An 18,445-nucleotide genomic window follows, 5' to 3' on the forward strand; every position below is an offset into this window, starting at 1 on the left:
GACAGAATGCTCAGACCCAAAGATCCCAGCCGCAGTTTCTCCCGTTTTACCTTTCTCCTGCTCTGAGCGCGTGTTTCTCTGGAGTCCCAGTGGAGAGTGGTTTCCAGCAGCTGGAATTGCTCCAAAGGCTTACGGAGAGCGTTGCTCGACACCCCACAACACAAGGCACTGGTGGCCCCTGAAGGGGCCCGGATGGGGGGTGTTTCAGGCTGTCTTAGGCAGCCGTGAATCGTTTCACCTCCTCTTTGTTGGCTCCCGTGAAAAAACATTTAAGAATATCCCACGCGAGAGCAGAGGCGAGGAGTGGAGGGGGAGTTTGCGCCTGTGATTTTAGTTGGTTGGGAAACTCCCATCAGGAATCTCAAAACTGTGTATCTTGCTGAGCCCAGAGACGGTCCAGAAAATCAGGGAACCCAACAGGCTAAGACAAAATGTGCTGATCTTCCCTAGATGCTGCTTTAGTATTGACAGAAGAGCCTGGAGTTTACATCAGCGTTTGCAGTCAGATGCCTACAGGCGGCAAATGGACGGAGGGTGAGAAACAGCTTCCCAGTACAGATCCGTCTCGTCCGACTTTTTTATTTGATTTTATTGGAGTAGAGCTGATTTACAGTGCTGTGTTAATTTCTGCTGCAAAGCAAAGTGACTCAGTTATTCACATATATTCTGTTTCATACTCTTTTCCATTCTCATTTATCCCAGGATATTGAATACTGTTCCCTGTGCTCTACAGTAGGACCTTGTTGTTTATCCATCCTATATATACTAGTTTGCATCTGCTAATCCCACACTCCCAGACCTTCCCTCCCCTCCCCCCCCTTGGCAACCACAAGTCTGTTCTCTATGTCCGTGAGTCTGTTTCTGCTTCATAGACATGTTCATGTGTGTTGTATTTTAGATTCCACATAGAAGTGATATCATATGATATTTGTCTTTGACTTCCTTTGCTTAGTATAATAACTTCTGGGTGCATGCATGTTGCTGCAAGTGGCCTTATTTCATTCTCTTCATGGCTGAGTAGTATTCCATTGTGTATATATGCACCACATCTTCTTTATCCGTTCCTCAGTCGATGGACGCTTAGGCTCCTACTTCTAGCAGAGACATGGGTATTTAAAATGTCACTTTCATTGTATTCTACTATAATGAAAATGATAAAAATTCTACTATAATAGAAACAATAAGAACGAGGCATAGTGTTAACAGTTAGGTGTAAGTTAATAGAAGGAAAGTAGCGTCCATTGACAAATAGAGTACGCTGAGGGCATTCGTTTGCTAGGGCTGCCGTAACGGAGTACCCCAGACTGGTAGCTTAAACAACAGAAATGTACTTGTTCACCATTCTGGAAGCTGGAAGTCCTAGACGAGGGTGTGAGCAAGGCGAGGCCTCTCTCCTTGACCTGTCGGCGGCTGTCTGCCCCCTGTGTTCTTCCCATGTCTTCCCTCTGTGCGTGTCTGTGTTCTATCTCTTCTTGTAAGGACACCGGCCAGACTGGATCACGATTTGGAGGTACTGAGGGTTAGGACTTCAACCTCTGACTTTAGGGGGACACGATCCAACCCGTAACAGTGAGAGGCCGTGAGCTCAGCATCATTAGGAGTCACTGCCACGCCCAGGATGGCCTCGTCAGGCCCCTAGGACACAGCTGCTGCCCAGAGGTTGGGGCCACGAAAGGAGATAGTGTCTGGTGGGAGCTGAAGCCACAGACACACGGCCACGGCTACACGTGGGTCTCAAAGCAGGGCAGTGGGAGAAAGCGCCGGCTTCTCTCTGCTTCTGCTCTCCCGTCTCTGGCCCATGCCGCCCCCCCTTGGCCGAGCCCCCCGGAGCCACTTAGCAAGGACACCTGGGCGTGCAGGATGGGCTGAGGGCAACCAGGCGGGGGTCAGTGTAGGGGGGTGTTCCAGGGTCGCCCTGTGGGAACCTGATCTTCTGATTCTGCAGGACACACCGGGCATCTGCATTTCCATCTGCTGTCTTCCCATTATTTTAACTCCGTGTAGGTCTCCAAGGGGCAGTTTCATTTAAAGTGACAGAGAAGACTGATACAGCGTTATTCAGACCTGAGTCACTCTGTTACTCTCCTGGCCTGGCAGCACCACGGTGGGACAACGACTAGGGACCCCGGCGAGCCATAGGCGCTCACAGCCCCCACTGGGGTCCTGGGTAAAGGGGGCACAGGAGGACGCATCGGAGAACTCGAGGGCGAGCGTGCGCTCGAGCTGAATTCCCAAAGTTCCTAAAACGGGATCTTCAGCAAACAGCAGCAAGGATTCTGATCTCACAAGGCCACGTCCCCGGCCCACGATGGGTCAAGATGACACGACACATGACAACCGTCAAACCTGCACAACCTGAGACGGACGAGATGGGGTTTGGGTCCAGCCCACGGGGAGGGTACCGGCCAAGCTCTCAGTGGAGAAATAATGTCAGATCCCCCAACCCCCATCACGGTCTCTGTGACTGCACCGAGGTCTCCGTTATTTGTATTTGGTCCCTAAACTTTTTTTTTAAGATTTATGTCTTCATGTAGACCATTTTTTTTAGAGTCTTTATTGAATTTGGTACAATGTTGCCTCTGTTTTTATGTTTGGGTTTCTTGGCCACGAGGCATGTGGGAGCCTAGCTCCCCGACTAGGGGTCGCACCTGCACCCGCTGCGCTGGAAGGCAAAGTCTTGGCCACTGGACCGCCAGGGAAGGGCCCATAAACTTTTTTCACTGAATCTGATGGCACGACTTTTTAAACCGTATGCAAATCTACATTTCTGACTTCTGTTGAAAAACTAGGTTGACGGACAGGGACCCTGATGCCCTGAGGTCACGAGCTGACAGTGTGAGCAGCGTGTGCTCACTCTTCTCAGGTCACTAGCTCTCCTGTTCGCCTCAATCCCACTTGCCTGGCCCCGGGAGCATGTGAGTTTCTCAGCTCTGAGTCACATGACCTAAGGCCATCGACCCCTGCCAAACTTACGGGCACATCACACAGATACAGCATATTATACAACAGAGGAAGAAGGAAAACAGATGTGTCCCCGTGGGGAGGGAGACAAACCAAGGGACCCCTTTCCTCAGAGAAGACCTCGTGGCAGGAGAGAGACCCCCCCCCCCGAACTTGACCTCCATCTGACCCCACGCTGTCTCTAACACTTGACTCCAGTTTGACCTTTCCTCCTAAGAAGATTCTCTTCCCTTCCTGGGTGCTCTCAGCTGTCTTGTGAAAGGAACATTCTCTTGGGATGAGAGACTCTGTAGCTGGGTTTTTTAATGGAATTAACTCAGCCTTTCCTGGACAACTCCAAAACCTCAGAGATCAAAGCCACAGGATGAAGCGTCCATTTTAACTTCTAAATCGAAGTTTCGATCCCCTTTGGAAAGGAAAAAAATCAAAGTACAGAGCGGTGGTTGAAGATGTCAATCTCTACTTCTCCCTCACCATGACCCTCCCTGTTAGATTAAAAGGGAGGTGACACCCCTGCTTGCTCCACTGGGGACCCACTCTTAGTAGAACCAGTCGGAAGGGTATTACCATTGGGGGACAGTAATCTCAGACTAGTCCCACAGAGGAATCTTCCACAAACCTCCCTCCTTGAGAAATAAACCAACAGACTGTCCCCAACCAACACTCGAGCCTACTTTCCCAAGACATCGCTTACAACCATCCCCCGCAAGTAGCTTTGGAACTAGAAAGCTGGGGCTCTTGAACATCCCAGAATCAGCTACCAGTACGCTACTGTGATCCAGAACTGGCCTGCCTGTTTCAGGCCGGATACCCAACCTGCAGAACCGAACAGAGCTAAACAAATCAAGTTAATAACTACGTCCTTCCAAAGCGACCACATTCCTTGGAGTGAGCCTTTACCGTGACGGAGGTTCTTTCCTTGGCATGTGGCTAACTGGGGCACTAAATAGAAACATCCTGATTTGGTTCATTTTCCCCCTGGGATTTCGCATTCTATGCCTACGAGAGATAGGAATTCTAGAAAGCGATTCCCTAATTCTCAACACTTCACAAAGGGGAGGAAAAGAAACATGATTTCAGGGTCACGTGAACCCATCCACGTGGGAAGTGGTAATTGGGAGAGTTCAAGCCCCACCAAAAACAATTCCAGTTACTTCAAAGTGTGCCAAGTAAACAAACCACGGTTCCCGGCTGGGGGCCTTCTTGACAGTTTCTAGGGGAAAACTTCTTGACAGAACTAAAGGGGAAGGGCTTCTCTGGTGGTGCAGTGGCTAAGACTACAAGCTCCCAGTTCAGGGGGCCCGGGTTCAATCCCTGGTCGGGGAACTAGATCCCACATGCATGCCGCAACTAAGGAGCCCGCCTCCCACAACTAAGACAAATAAATAATAAATAAATATTTTTTTAAAAAAACGAACTAAAGGGAACTTGGCCTTTCAAACCTCAGTTGATGTCACAGCAACTTTGAGATTGTACATCAGCTGCTGCATAATTTGATTCATCCTTTGAAAATCCATGCCCCAAAAATTAAGACCCTGAAGCTTCGAGGTCAGACCCTATAAAGTAAGAATATCACCCATAAGGGAAAATTCCTGGGCTTTAGGGGTAGATCACCGACGGTGGTACAGGTACAGGTCAACAAGCTGCGGCCCACGGGCTAAATCTGGCCCACCACTTGTTCTTGTAAATAAAGTTTTATTGGAACACTGTCCTACTCATTTGTTTTCATTTGTCTATGGCTTCTTCCACGCTATAAATCACAAAGATGAGGAACTGCAATAGAGACTATACAGCCAGCAGAGCCTAAAATATTTACTGTCTGACCCTTTCCAGAAAAAGTTTGCATTCCCTGGTCAAAGGTTTTCAAACTTTTTGATCAGATATCCCTACTGATAAAAAGTATGGACCGTGCAGCCCTATTATACAGCTAAGTTATGGGATATTTATATAGCTTCAAATATCTTCCCACAGAGGACAGGCCAAAATCACGTGTGTCCTGGGATAACGCCCTAAGAGGTCACCTCAGCATCACCTGGGAAGCAATCACACCAAAAATGCAAAAGTAAATCGAATCGTGAGGAAACTCGGCAAACCTGAATCAAGGGCGAGTCTTCAGAATGATGGGCCTATCTGTCCTCTTCACATGTGTCAAGGTCACACAAGGCCGGGAGGGGCTGGGGACGGTTCCAGATTAAAGGAAACTGAAAAGACATAATGACAACATGCAATGTGTCCTGGACTGGACACGGGGCCAGGAAAGAAAGTGGCTGTTTAGGGCATTATGGGAGCAGCTGGTCAAATCTGCACAGGGGCTGTGGGTTGGACGCTGCTAATGCATCAGTGTTAAGCCTGCAGATCACTGAACTGTGGTCATGTGAGAGGGTGGCCTTGCTCTTAGAAAAGCACCTGAAATACTTTAGGACCAAGGGGCAATACACCTGCAATTTACTGTCAGATAGATGGTTGTGAGGGAAAATCTCTCTCCCTCTCCCACTGTGTGTGTGTGTCTATAAACAGATGATTGTGTGTCTATAAACAGATGATTGGTAGATAGATGATAGATAGATGACAGAGAGATAGATAAAATGATAAAGAAATGGGGATAAAATATAAACAATTGATGAATCTGAGTAAAAGATATGAAAGCATCCTTCATGCTATTCTAGCTGCTTTTCTCTAAGTGTTAATTACGTCAAAATAAGACTTTTTAAAATGCAGGACAAAAATCCCCAAAAGCACCCCCAAGGACAGAGCTCTTGTCTTTGACTCATTCCTGGCAGCTCATGCCCTCCGCGTTCATTTATTTTCAGGCCAATAGCGCAAAGTGGGTTTACCCTGCGGCCCCCAGGTTGGTCCCTCGGGCTCCCCCTCTTCATGCCCCAGGTACTGATTTCTGGGTGCCTGCCCAGCCTCGCTTCCCTGGGTACCTGCTGCAGGGGCTGGGTTGCTCCGTGGAACTTATGACCTTTGGATCCAGTGGAAAGCAGCCTTTAGAGTGTGTTGTCCTTTTCCCAGATGAGACACAGCATGGGTAGTTCTCTTAAAACAAAAAAAGAGAGATGCTGAAAGTTGTACAAATTTTGCTTTGGCTGGTGTGGCCTATACTGCTGCTAATCCTTTCTAATGTCCTTCATCCCTTTTTCCTGAACTAACAAGATACCGATTTATTTAGGTGGCAATGTACTCAGGTTCTGCAGAAGTAACCTTGTTATGCTGTTCTGGCCAAGGAGCTGTGCTGATTGGGGGTCAGGAAGGAGAGTCTGGAAAAAACGTTTGCCTTCCTCATAAAGGGGAGTAGATGAGGTTACTGTTATCCCCCATTCTATTTCCTGTCCCGATTAGAGATGTGATGGCTGGAGCTGTGGCAGCGGTCTTGCAATCATGAGGGAAAGGCCAGGGGGCTCATAATGGCAGCCTTGCCATCCTTGAGCCATTGAATCATGGCCAGCAGCTGCCTACTTCTCACGTGAGAAAAAGTAAAGTCTTGTTTGTTTAAGACACTGTTAGGGGTGTATTCTATTTCTTTTGTCAAACCCATTTTTAACTGATAACACAATAAATCTTTCCCTTTTTTATCAGGCTCCAGAGAAGAGTTGTGAGAAAATATACTGCACGATATTCTCTTGGGGTCCCTTCCTGTTCTCCCTCCCACAAGAAGAGAATTTTCAGTTAAACTGTGGACTTAATTCTTCAGTCCTGATTCAGGCAAAAGTCCCACGGGGAGGGTTCTCTGCATAAAGTTGAAGATTCCTATTTTCCTTCCCCAAACCGAACATTTTCCACTTCTGTTTAATTATTAATATGCTGCAGATATATTTAAGATGCGACCCCAGCATAAAGTGTATTTAAAACTCCAGCAGGATTTCCATTACGCTGATAAATAAAGAATGAGTCGCTCCAGCCTGCCCTCCCCTCGTTGCTCAGCTGCTCCCACACGCTTTTCGCTTTGCTGGCAGCTCTTCCGCCTGGTCTGTTTGTCCAGCCAGTTGATAGGACGATCACAAGGGTCACGCTCGGAGGAGTTGGGAGCCCAGGACTCCACGGGGAAGATGGCAAATGTGAACGCCAGCCAAGAGGCTGTGTGTGAGGTTCGTGTGTCAGGACAGATCTAAAGAGGGAGACTAGTTCCAGAAACAGATTCTCTCCAGCCTGACTCAGGATGGGGCACAGAAAAGGGTCCAGCCTCTGCCTACTGCCCACCCTAGACCTCGTGCACGATCCAGAAACACTAGCAACCGGAACGCGTAGACCGGGACAGGAAAAACCAACAGATTCCTGGGAGCGGAAACAGCAAAGTGAGACTTGGGCACCAGCGGAAGCTCCAGGATGAAACATCAGTGTCAACGTGGCTCAGTCAACAGTTTATTTCCCGCAGGTCAAAAATTCTACAGCTGCTAAGTATTCATCTGGGTTGAGATACTATGATTCCACTACAGTACAACACAAATGAACCTATCTACAAAACAGAAACAGACTCACAGACATAGAGAATGGACTTGTGGTTGCCAAGGGGGAGTGGGGGTGGGGGAGGAACAGACTGGGAGTTTGGGATGAGCAGATGCAAACTAGTGTATACAGGATGGATAAACAACAAGGCCCTACTGTAGAGCACAGGGAACTGTATCTAAACTCCTGGGATAAACCATAACGGAAAAGAATATAAAACAAGAATGTACGTATCTGTATAACTGAGTCGCTTTGCTGTACGACAGAAACTAACACAACATTGTAAATCAACTATATTTCAATAAAAATTACAAAAACCAAAAAAAAAAAAAAAAGGATACTGTGATTCCAAAATCCCCAAACAACTGGACATTTTTCTGGATAGATTACAGGGGACGGGAGACCTCAGCAGCTTTGTAGTACTTTTATAAAAGATTGCACAGAGCTGGCCATGGAGGAATGGGCAACAGAAGAGGTAACTTCTGGTAAAAGCAGAAAAAGAACCTGGTGTATCAGGTGGAGAAGGTAGCACGGCACAGAGATTCCTGTGGCACCAGGGAATGGGCAACACTGACAGAGGTCTGGGGGCAGATGGGGGATTAAGGGAACCGGTCTCACCAAAAGAGATTTGGGGACATCAGGGGACAGGCATCACTTAGAGAGACCCTGGGGACACCAGGGGACTGGGCACCAACTTATCAGATTCTGGGGATACGAGGGGGACAGGCATAACTGACGGCAATCCTGGAAGCATCAGGAGGTATAACTGTATCAGATGTATGAAAGGTGTTTGCACAGTTGACCTTCCCCTTGTTCAGCCTCTGCTCCATCATAAGATGGCCACGCCCTTGGCAGTAGCCTTGCCTGCAGCCCGATCCCCAGAGTGAGACATTTACAGGAGACCCCGCTGAACCCCGAGCCTGAAGCAGAGCCATCCATGCATGCCTGGCCCACTCTGCTGGGCTTCACTTGACCTGCACACCCTGATATGAGAAGCCAAGTGCTGTCTTCTCTGACTCAGAGACCTGGGAGTGTTTGTTACGCAGCAGTCACTGATGACTAGCTTCCCCTGCTGAAGAGGGGCTACCCATGTCATGGAGGGGAGCAGAGAAGTCTGTGATCTGTGCTCAAGAACAACAGTCAATCCATACAGCCTATTAATCCCATCTGCCTTTGGACAGAAAGAAAATCATTATATGGTAACGCAAGAGATTTTACGCTTCACATGGGAGGTTACCCCAGGGTGTCCCATTATAATTTCATAGACTGAATATCCATGTGTATCACCAACACGTGTCTACAAATGTGAGTTAACATAATAACGAGCTGTTCGCTGGTTCATCACAACATGCATGACAGACTCCTCAGCCACCACCACCCCAGCCTGCCTTGGTTGTTTCTCAGGGCGCCTGGGGGTCTCCGTCCCACACGTGGTCCCGGTTAGTCCTTGTTTTACAAAATCAAATAGACAACCTCCAAAACACACACACAGACATGTACGTCTTATTTCCTCTATTTGATGTCAGGGACTCAAGAATTTATTCTGTTTTTCAACTGTATCGTATGTGCCACTCCGTTGTACAAGCATCTTTCACTTCATGTCTCAACAATCCTGAAGAAAATCAGAAGCCCGGTGGGAAATTGCTTTCCAGGATCCTATTTTCTACTATTTCAAATTGCAAAAGTTATTACACGTTACACATCAACCCAAATGCCCCAACCAATTTCCTAAATGTTACTTTAAAAAAGCAGTAAAACTCCTACCTATACATAACCAACTGTCCTGGGAGCAGGTAAAAATCTTACAGCATCAATTCCTGACTATCAGACAATTCGCGGTCCCTCTGGGATATGTGAGCTGCACGGCCCTTTAGCCTTTCCAAATACCTACACTTGATTTTGAAGTTCTACCACTTGTATTTCGAGTATACGTTGAAACTTTGTCCTCTTATCATTTTGTTTAAAATGCCATCTTGAATCGTGGGATCCAAAATGTATATTTCTCTTTAAATACATATCTGAGAAGTGATACATTTATATCATATACCTTATTATATTCTACATTATATATGTAATATATGCCTATACATATACATGATGAAATTTGGTATTAAAAACCAACAAGTGTACTTCCGGGAACATATTTACGGGTGAGACACTGGGTGGGGTATGATTGAAATTTCAGAGCTGGGATTCCAGTTTCTCCCGGCGCTGTCTGAATCTCACATCCTCCACTACGAAGCTCTGTGTGTCCTAAAGTATGCTGTGTAAACTCCGTTTTTTCTTGCATGAAACAGAAATACTATGCTGTATACCTGAAAGTAACGTAATATTGTAAATCAACTATACATCCATTTAAAAAGCAGAAATAATATTACCTAACAGGTAGCATTGTGAGAATTAAATGAAATTAATGCATATTTTTCACAATAACTGGCCCCCGTTCTTATGAGAGGAATGTACATGTACATCCCCCCTCTTGACCCAAGAGGGCCATGTTCTTGCTTTGGCCAATGCACTGGGCGCAGTTTGGGTGTGTGTCACTTCCGGGTAAAATGCTTTAAGCGTCTCCTCTGGTTTGCTATTTTCTCTGTTTCTCTGTTCCTCCACAGTCATGGGAACGTGCATTGAAATGGATCTCCCTTCTGCCCAGGTCCCTCAGAACTACAGTGAGCAGAGCCCCCTGGTGACTTGTAACAGGCAAAAGCATGATTCAAGAATATACATACTTTTAAACCACTGAGATTTGCAATTCGTTTGTTACAGCAGCAGAAGCTAACCCATCCTGACTGATTCTACATGGCTCATAGGAAGCGTGTGATAAATCTAGCTTTGGGTAGCTTTGGAAAAGTTGTTTCATCTCTTTTTTAAATTTAATTTTTATTTTATAGTGGAGTCTAGTTGATTTACAGTGCTGTGTTAGTTTCAGGTGTACAGCAAAGTGATTCAGTTATACGTATAAATATATCCCCTCTTCTTTGGATTTCCTTCGCATTTAGGTCACCACAGAGAACTGAGTAGAGTTCCCTGTGCTATACAGTAGGTCCTTCCTTGTTGGTTATCTACTTCATTTATAGTAGTGTGTATATGTTAATCCCAATCTCCTAATTTATCCCTCCCCCCCTCCCCACCTTTCCCCTTTGGTAACCATAAATTTGTTTTCTATGTCTGTGAGTCTATTTTTGTTTTGTACATAAGTTCATTTGTATCCTTGTTTTAGATTCCACACGGCCTGATGAAAGACTGTACCAGCCTATTGGGGGCCTAGAGCCTGGAGGCGCCTGGCTCATGCCTCTCCTTCCTGCGGGAGTGACCGCCCTGCCCACCTTCTGATCCCACCCAGGCCTAGCTCAGAGTTATTCCTTCCGTAAAACTGGCCAATGGCCTCCAGCCATGATGACTTCCTGCCTGTCTTTTGAAATCCCACAGAAAATTTTTTTAATTAAAGTGTAGTTGATTTACAATGTTGTGCTGATTTCTGCTGTACAGCAAGGTGACTCAGTTACACACACATATCGACATTCTTGTTTTATATTCTTTTCCATTATGGCTTATCCCAGGAGACTGGATATAATAGTTTCCTGTGCTATACAGTAGGACCTTGTTGTTTACCCGTTCTACATGTAATAGTTTGCATCTGCTAATCCCAAACTCCCAATCCTTTCCTCCCCTACCCACCTCCCTTGGCAACCACAAGTCTGTTCTCTATGTCTGTGAGTCTGTTTCTGTTTCACAGATAGGTTCATTCATGTCATATTTTAGATTACACCTATAAGTGATATCATATGGTATTTGTCTTTCTCTGTCTGACTTACTTCACTTAGGATGATAACCTCTAGGTCCATCCATGTTGCTGCAAATGGCATTATTTCATTCTTTTTTATGGCTGGGTAATATTCCACTGTATATATGTACCACATCTTTATCCATTCATCTGTTGATGGACATTTAGGTTGCTTCCATGTCTTGGCTATTGTAAATAGTGCTGCAATGAATTCTGGGTGCATCTATCTTTTCGAATTATGGTTTTCTCTGGATACATGCCCAGGAGTGGGATTGCTGGATCACATGGTAGCTCTATTTTTAGTTTTTGGAGAAACCTCCATACTGTTCTCCATAGTGGTTGTACCAATTTACATTCCCACCGACAGTGTAGGAGATGTTTCATCTCCTGAAGCTGCAGTTTCCTCGTCTGTGATACAGGAGTGATAGTATGACACCTGCCTGCTAGCACTGCAGTGGGACAGAAACGCACAGTAACACGGAAAGCCCACAGCACAGTCAGGGGCTACTATCATCGTAGTCACTATTATCATCATCTTTACCGTTTCAAAGGTATTCAGTGAACACTTTTAGAATTTAGCTGAACTAGATTTACCTACTCTCATTAATGGGGAACAAAATCTATTGTATTTGCTCTGAGAGGCCCAACCCATCAATCTCTGGGCTGTGTGTCCCAGCTCACAGCATCTTCAGCTGACTATACCGTGTAGATGATACCTATCCTGTCGTTGTCACTATTATGACTATTGTTACTCTTCACATCTCCTCTACAGGTCGGGATCTGGGCCAATAAGATCTGATTTTATCCTCCTGCTTCATCTTCTTTCTCCTCGGAAACTAAAGCCGCGCAAAATTCTTAGCGAAACTTTCCACTGTTTCTCTCTCCACCAATAACTTCTCTGGCTGTCTTGCAGATCCTCTTCTCACTGTTTCCACATGCCTGAGATGAGCTGATTTTTTTTGAAATTGTGAGTTTATTGTGGTTCTCAATGCCTTTTTATTTTCTAATTTTGAAACAGAGAGGCAAGTCAGTTTGCTTTTTTTTTTTAAGTACAACATTGGCTCATAAGTGATGCCTGTTCATGAACAAATCACATGTAACACTAACAGCATAAGCTGTAAAGTCTGAAAAGGCCTTCTGAGGGGTTGAAGGCTGAATTTTTCTTTTTTTAACTTTTATTTTGTATTGCAGTATACTTAATTGTTGTGTTAGTTTCAGGGGTACAGCAAAGCGATTCACGTGTCTATCCTTTTTCAAATCCTTACCCATTTAGGTTGTTACAGAATATTGAGCAGAGCTCCCGGTGCTACACAGCAGGTCCTTGTTGGTTACCTATTTTGAATATAGCAGTGTGTCCATGTCAATCCCAGCCGATTTTTAAGGGCAGGTGTTTATGAAGCCTTAGGGGCACTCGGGTGCACTGGATGGTAGTAATTCGTCCTTGTGTAGCTGGGAATTTCCCCCATTCCAGCCACAGGGAGCTGAGCCAACACAAATGCCAAAACTGCGGACGGGCCGGATGAACCTGAGGTCTCTGAGGACATGGGACTCACCTGGGCCGGCCTGGCCACAGCTTGAGGCACTTGTTGCCCTCTGGCGCCACCTACTGGTTCTCTTCCCCCTCCAGCCCAGAGCTTCCTCACGCTCAAAAATCAGAAACAAGGGACGATTTTGAGCTGGTCGCATTCTCTTTCATCAATATAACAGTTGTGGGAGTGGAGAGATGGCGTTCTGATCCCTAAAGTGGTACATCCATGCTTGCCCTTTGTAGAACATACAAAAACAGCCCAAGGATAAATCCCAGCTATAAGCAAGGCCCTCCCACCCATAAAGCGCCACTTTGAAGTAACCACCGTACTTATTTTTGGTACCAACCTTTCCAGTTTACCTTATGACATTATTTTCTTATGTGCATTATATGCATATTATATTTATTATAGGTATTTTCTCTATACATATAACATTAGGGGAAGATTAGTGTTCCTTTATTTTGTTTTTCCTAGATTTTGTTTCGTAACCTGACTGGTTCCACTTAACACACACTTTCCCACAAAATAACTTTTTCTTTTAAGTCGAGGGGTCTGAACATGGTCATCATAGAAACGTTCCATCACTGTGTAATATCCGCCTCCCATTGTTTGATATTTCACTTGGTTCTGCATGATACCCTTGGATACAAACTTGCTTGCTAGGAATTTCATGGTTTCATGATTTCATAGCAATTTATTCCTAGGAACCAAATATCCGAATCCACCGACTGTAGGTTTTTATATGGCTCTGGATTCTCCCTGCCTAACTGCCACCTAGGATGTACCAATTTGCATCCCCACAAGCAGCGCCTCTTTCCCTGCATCCTCACCAACATCTGGTGTTATAATTTGCTTGGGGGGCAGTGCAGTCCAGCCGCAGACCAGCTGTGTGACCTTGGGCCAGTCACCTAACCTCTCTGTGCCTCCGTTTCCTCGACTGTACAGTGGGAATAAAGGGAGTAGTGATGCCTCCTAGGCTTGTGTGAGTCTGGAACGAGCCAATATGTGGACAGCCCCGAGGACAGCGGCTCACGCATAGGGCAGTGTAAGCGTCGCTCTCCCTGTTTCCCTCGGTTAACTAGAGAAGGGCTGCATTTCTCAGTAATCTGTTCGGTTGGGTGGGTGTCATTACCCCAAGCTCACAGCAGCTCTCTTGAAACAGTATTATTTATTTGTGAGCAACACTGGTTTCTCTGACATTTACCGTCAGGAAGATCTGATCTACATTTTACCCAGCGGAGTAGAAAAGACTTTAGGATACTAACCTGAAGGGATAACTTCCAAGTGTATGGCCTTTTAGAATTTGAAAAGCTGCTTCCGATTTAAAAATAATAATAACAAGATGTATTCAGAGATAGATAGTATGACGGGGAGGCGGATACATTTGAGCTAAAGCAAATACAGCAAAATGCTAACTGCAGCATCCAGATGGTGGGCATGCCTGTGCTCGTGACACAGCTCCTTCACGTTTTTAAGTGCTCGACAAATATCTTAAAAGTCATTAATGGGGGGAGCTGCTTTTGAGACATGATTTCATTGCTTCACTCTGAGCAAGCAGATGGCTTGGTCTCTTGAGCATATCTGTCTTCCCTGGCTGGGTTCTGAGTGCTGGGGTCATGGGGTCTTGCCTGTGACCCTTCCCCTTTGTAAATCTGCTTCCCCCAGCAAAAGGCTAATGGCCCTGGGGGCTCCAGCCATCCCTCACCCACACACGTGTCTCCAGTACCTGCCCCTTCAGGGAGGGCCACCCGACACTGACAGCCACGCACAGCCCTCCCCCGACACACCGGAGCGGCACCTCAACTTCAACCAGATCAAAACCAGAGGCACCATTACCATCAAGAACCTCAAGTTCTATGTATACACAATGGAATATTACTCAGCCATAAAAAAGAATGAAATCATGCCAATTGCGGTGACACGGATGGACCTATCGTACTAAGTGAAGTCAGTCTGACAGACAAAAACAAATATCATATGATATCTCTTATAGGTAGAATCTAAAAACTGATACAAATCAACTTTTTTACAAAACAGAAACAGAAAACAAACTTACGGTTACTAAAGGGGAAAAGAGGGGAGGGATAAATTAGGAGTTTGGAATTGGCAGATACACACTATGTAAGATAGATAAGCACCAACGATTTACTGTACAGCACAGAGAACTCTATTCAGTATCTTGTAATAACCTATAATGGAAAAGAATCTGAAAAAATGTATATATATATATGTATATATACACACACACACATATATATAACTGTATCACTTTGCTGTACACCTGAAACTAACACAACATTGGAAATCAACTTCAGTTAAATTGAGAAAAAAGAGCCTCGTTTCCCCCAATCCAGCCCCACTCCCACCCTCTCTTGCAGCTCGCAGCCCAGCGCTGGCATCGTTTGTGCTGCCGCATCCCAGGACCACCTTCCCCTCTGTCCACGAGAATAAAATAACCCCATCGCACGTCAGCACTGCAAGCACCGGGTCCGATCTCTCAGGACACGACACCCCTGAAGAATCAAGGTCCAACTCTTTCACCATCTGGCCGACCTCAGCTTCCTGAGGGAGAATTATTAACAAGACAGCGGCCGGGGCAGAGAGAGTTCACATGGCACAGGTGGTTTGTATGGTTTTGAGCTTGGGGACGCCGCAGGGGCTCAGACCACCACAGGGCCTGCGGACAAGCTCACCGCTAAATCACTGGCTCCTGCTCTGGTCACCTAGGTACCCCTTCCCTCCTTGCCCCGCTCCCCGTTTCCAATAGGATTACGAGACGCCACTAAGCATTGTGGGAAACTCCCTCCAATTCCCTTCTCAGGAGGCCTTGATTATGAAAGCCCAGGCCCGGTGTTTTATTCCACCTATTGACCAGAGAGTCCCCTGCTGTCTTGGGATCCTTCACAGGCCTGAATAGGCTCTAGTTTACAAAAGCAGTCGCTGCGGGGGAAGCTTTAGACGGTGCCGTCCTACAGGTAACCATTGTCTGCGGATTATTCATGTCCTGCTAACTTTGGAGGCCTGAAGTCGGAAGGGGCCCGCCTTCAGAAGCGATGATAAACAGCTCTTAAAGGGTCGCACAGGTCAGTGAGAAATGGGATTTGACTGACACCGATTCTATTGACCCAAGGATTTTAAGAACAGTTGTCAGGGAGAAAAAGAAGCCGCATTCCACAGCTGGGCAAAGAGCCTGGACTCAGGGACTGTGACAGAGCGCCCTCTGCTGCTCATTCAATGCTCTGCAGGCCGTGAAAGCAAATGCAGAGGAAAAACCCTCGAGACAGCAGAGGCCACGGGGACCAGCTAAACGTCCTCATAGTCCAAGCCCTGCGTTTCTTTAATGAGTTTTTTAATGCACTTTCATTAGGCTATGATTTACACCCCCTTGTAAAGGTGAGTTGGATGGTTTTTAGTACATTTCTAGTTATGCAACTATCACCACAATCCGGTTCTGAAATGTCCCCATCACCCGGCACCGTTTCCATCCTCAGGAAACCAGAGCTGCTTCCCGCCTCTATCGTCGTGCCCACCCTGGGAATCTCACATAAATGAAACCCTGCAGTCAGCAGGCTTTTGCATCCGCCTCCTTCACTTCATGTAATGATTCTGAAGTTCATTTATGTCGCTGCAGGGCTCAACAGTATTCCTTCTGTAGAGCACAAGGACCTCTGCTCACTACTGTGTAATGACCTCTACGGGAAAAGAATCTGAAAAAGAGTGGATACACGTATATGTAGAACTGATCCACCTTGCTGTACACCTGACACTAACGCAACATTGCAAACCCACTGTACTCCAGTACAAAATGGAAACAGATTTTAGAGAGTATTCCTCTGGATGGATTGACCACGTTTTGTGCATCCCCTCACCTGTTGGTGGACATCTGGGTTTCTGACTTTTATGAATCCTGTTACCAAGAACATTTGTAGACAAGTCTTTGTGTGAACGTGTGTCTTCATTTCTCTCGGGTAAATACCCAGGAGTAAAATTGCTGGGTCACAGAAGACTATGCTTAGCTTTTTCAAAACCTGCCCAATTGTTTTCCAAAAGAGCTGCATCATTTTACATGCCCGCCAACAAAGTAGGAGGCTTTTAGTTTCCCTGCGTCCTGGCCATCACAGCCCGGGCACGCCTGCTTCCCGCCTCTTAGGGAGGGATCCTTTTCTCTGGACCTGTTCCCCATTCTGGGGGCTCAAGTCCACTTAAGAGGTTCCCCCTCTCTCTGCCCCACATTTGACCCACAGAAGGGAGGTTCTCTACAAAACAGAAATAGAGTTACAGATGGTTAACTTATGGTTACCAGGGGATAAGGGAGGGGAGAGAGAAATTGGGAGACTGGGATTGACAATAAACACTATTACACATAAAATAGATAACTAATAAGGACCTACTGAACTCTACTCAGTACTCTGGAACGGCCTATATGGGAAAAGAATCTAAAAAGGAGTGGATATATGTATACGTATAACCGATTCACTTTGCTGTACAACAGAGACTAACATAACATTGTAAATCAACTCTACTCCAATAAAAAATAATTTAAAAAATAAATACGAAAATAAAATCAGGTGCAAAATTTTTTTCTTTATTGAAGTAGAGTTGATTTACAATGTTATGCTAATTTCTGCTATACAGCAAAGCGACTCATTATACACATTACATTTTTTTTATGTTATCCCGTTGCTTCTTTTTATTTATTTGTTTTTGTTTTTTGTTTTTTTATAAATTTATTTATTTTTGGCTGCATTGGGTCTTCGTTGCTGCACGCGGGCTTTCTCTAGATGCAGTGAGTGGGGTCTACTCTTCGTTGAAGTGCGCGGGCTTCTCATTGCGGTGGCTTCTCTTGTTGTGGAGCACAGGCTCTAGGCACGTGGGCTTCAGTAGTTGTGGCTCGTGGGCTCAGTAGTTGTGGCTCGCAGGCTCTAGAGTGCAGGCTCAGTAGTTGTGGCGCACGGGCTTAGTTGGTCTGCGGCATGTGGGATCTTCCCGGGCCAGGGTTCGAACCCGTGTTCCCTGCATTGGCAGGTGGATTCGTAACCACTGCGCCACCAGATAAGTCCCTACATTCTTTTTAATATTCTTTTCCGTTATGGTTTATCCTAGGAGATTGGCTATAGTTCCCTGTGCTATATAGTAGGACCTTGTTGTTTATCCATTCTAAGTGTAGTAGTTTGCATCTGCTAACCCCAAACTCCCAGTCCATTCCTCTCCCTTCCCCCCTCTCTCCCTTGGCAACCACAAGTCTGTTCACTATGTCTATGAGTCTGTTTTTGTTTTGTAGATAAGTTCATTTACAGCTGCAACATTTAAATGCCCTGGTGATGCAGTGGTTAAGACTCTGCACTCCCAGTGCAGGGGGCCCAGGTTCAATCCCTGGTCAGGGAACTAGATCCCACATGCATGCCACAACTAAGGAGCCCGCCTGCCACAACTAAGGAGCCCACATACTGCAACTAAGGGCCCCGCCTGCTGCAACTAAGACCCGGTACAACCCAATAATAAAATTTTTTTTTTTTTTTTTTGAGGTACGTGGGCCTCTCACTGTCGTGGCCTCTCCCGTTGCGGAGCACAGGCTCCGGACGCGCAGGCCCAGCGGCCATGGCTCACGGGCCCAGCCGCTCTGCGGCATGTGGGATCTTCCCGGACCGGGATACGAACCCGTATCCCCTGCATCGGCAGGCGGACTCTCAACCACTGCGCCACCGGGGGAGCCCTGGAATGATGT

The 18,445-nt window shown here is 46.2% G+C and overlaps 1 long non-coding RNA gene across 1 annotated transcript in view; it reads right to left on the minus strand.

Annotated features, from left to right (window-relative positions):
• Positions 1–452: 452 nt before the first annotated feature.
• The window catches only part of LOC307196787, a 46,925-nt gene continuing 28,932 nt past the window's right edge, over positions 453–18,445 (minus strand). Inside the window, exons 3-5 of the long non-coding RNA XR_013831224.1 lie at positions 5,889–6,000; positions 5,055–5,162; positions 453–630 (exon numbers count right to left, since the gene is read on the minus strand). This is a non-coding gene — a long non-coding RNA (uncharacterized lncRNA). The remainder of the gene's footprint in view (positions 631–5,054; positions 5,163–5,888; positions 6,001–18,445) is intronic.

The sequence above is a fragment of the Stenella coeruleoalba genome (assembly GCF_951394435.1).
Source record: "Stenella coeruleoalba genome assembly, chromosome: 14".
NCBI classification, from domain to species: domain Eukaryota; kingdom Metazoa; phylum Chordata; class Mammalia; order Artiodactyla; family Delphinidae; genus Stenella; species Stenella coeruleoalba.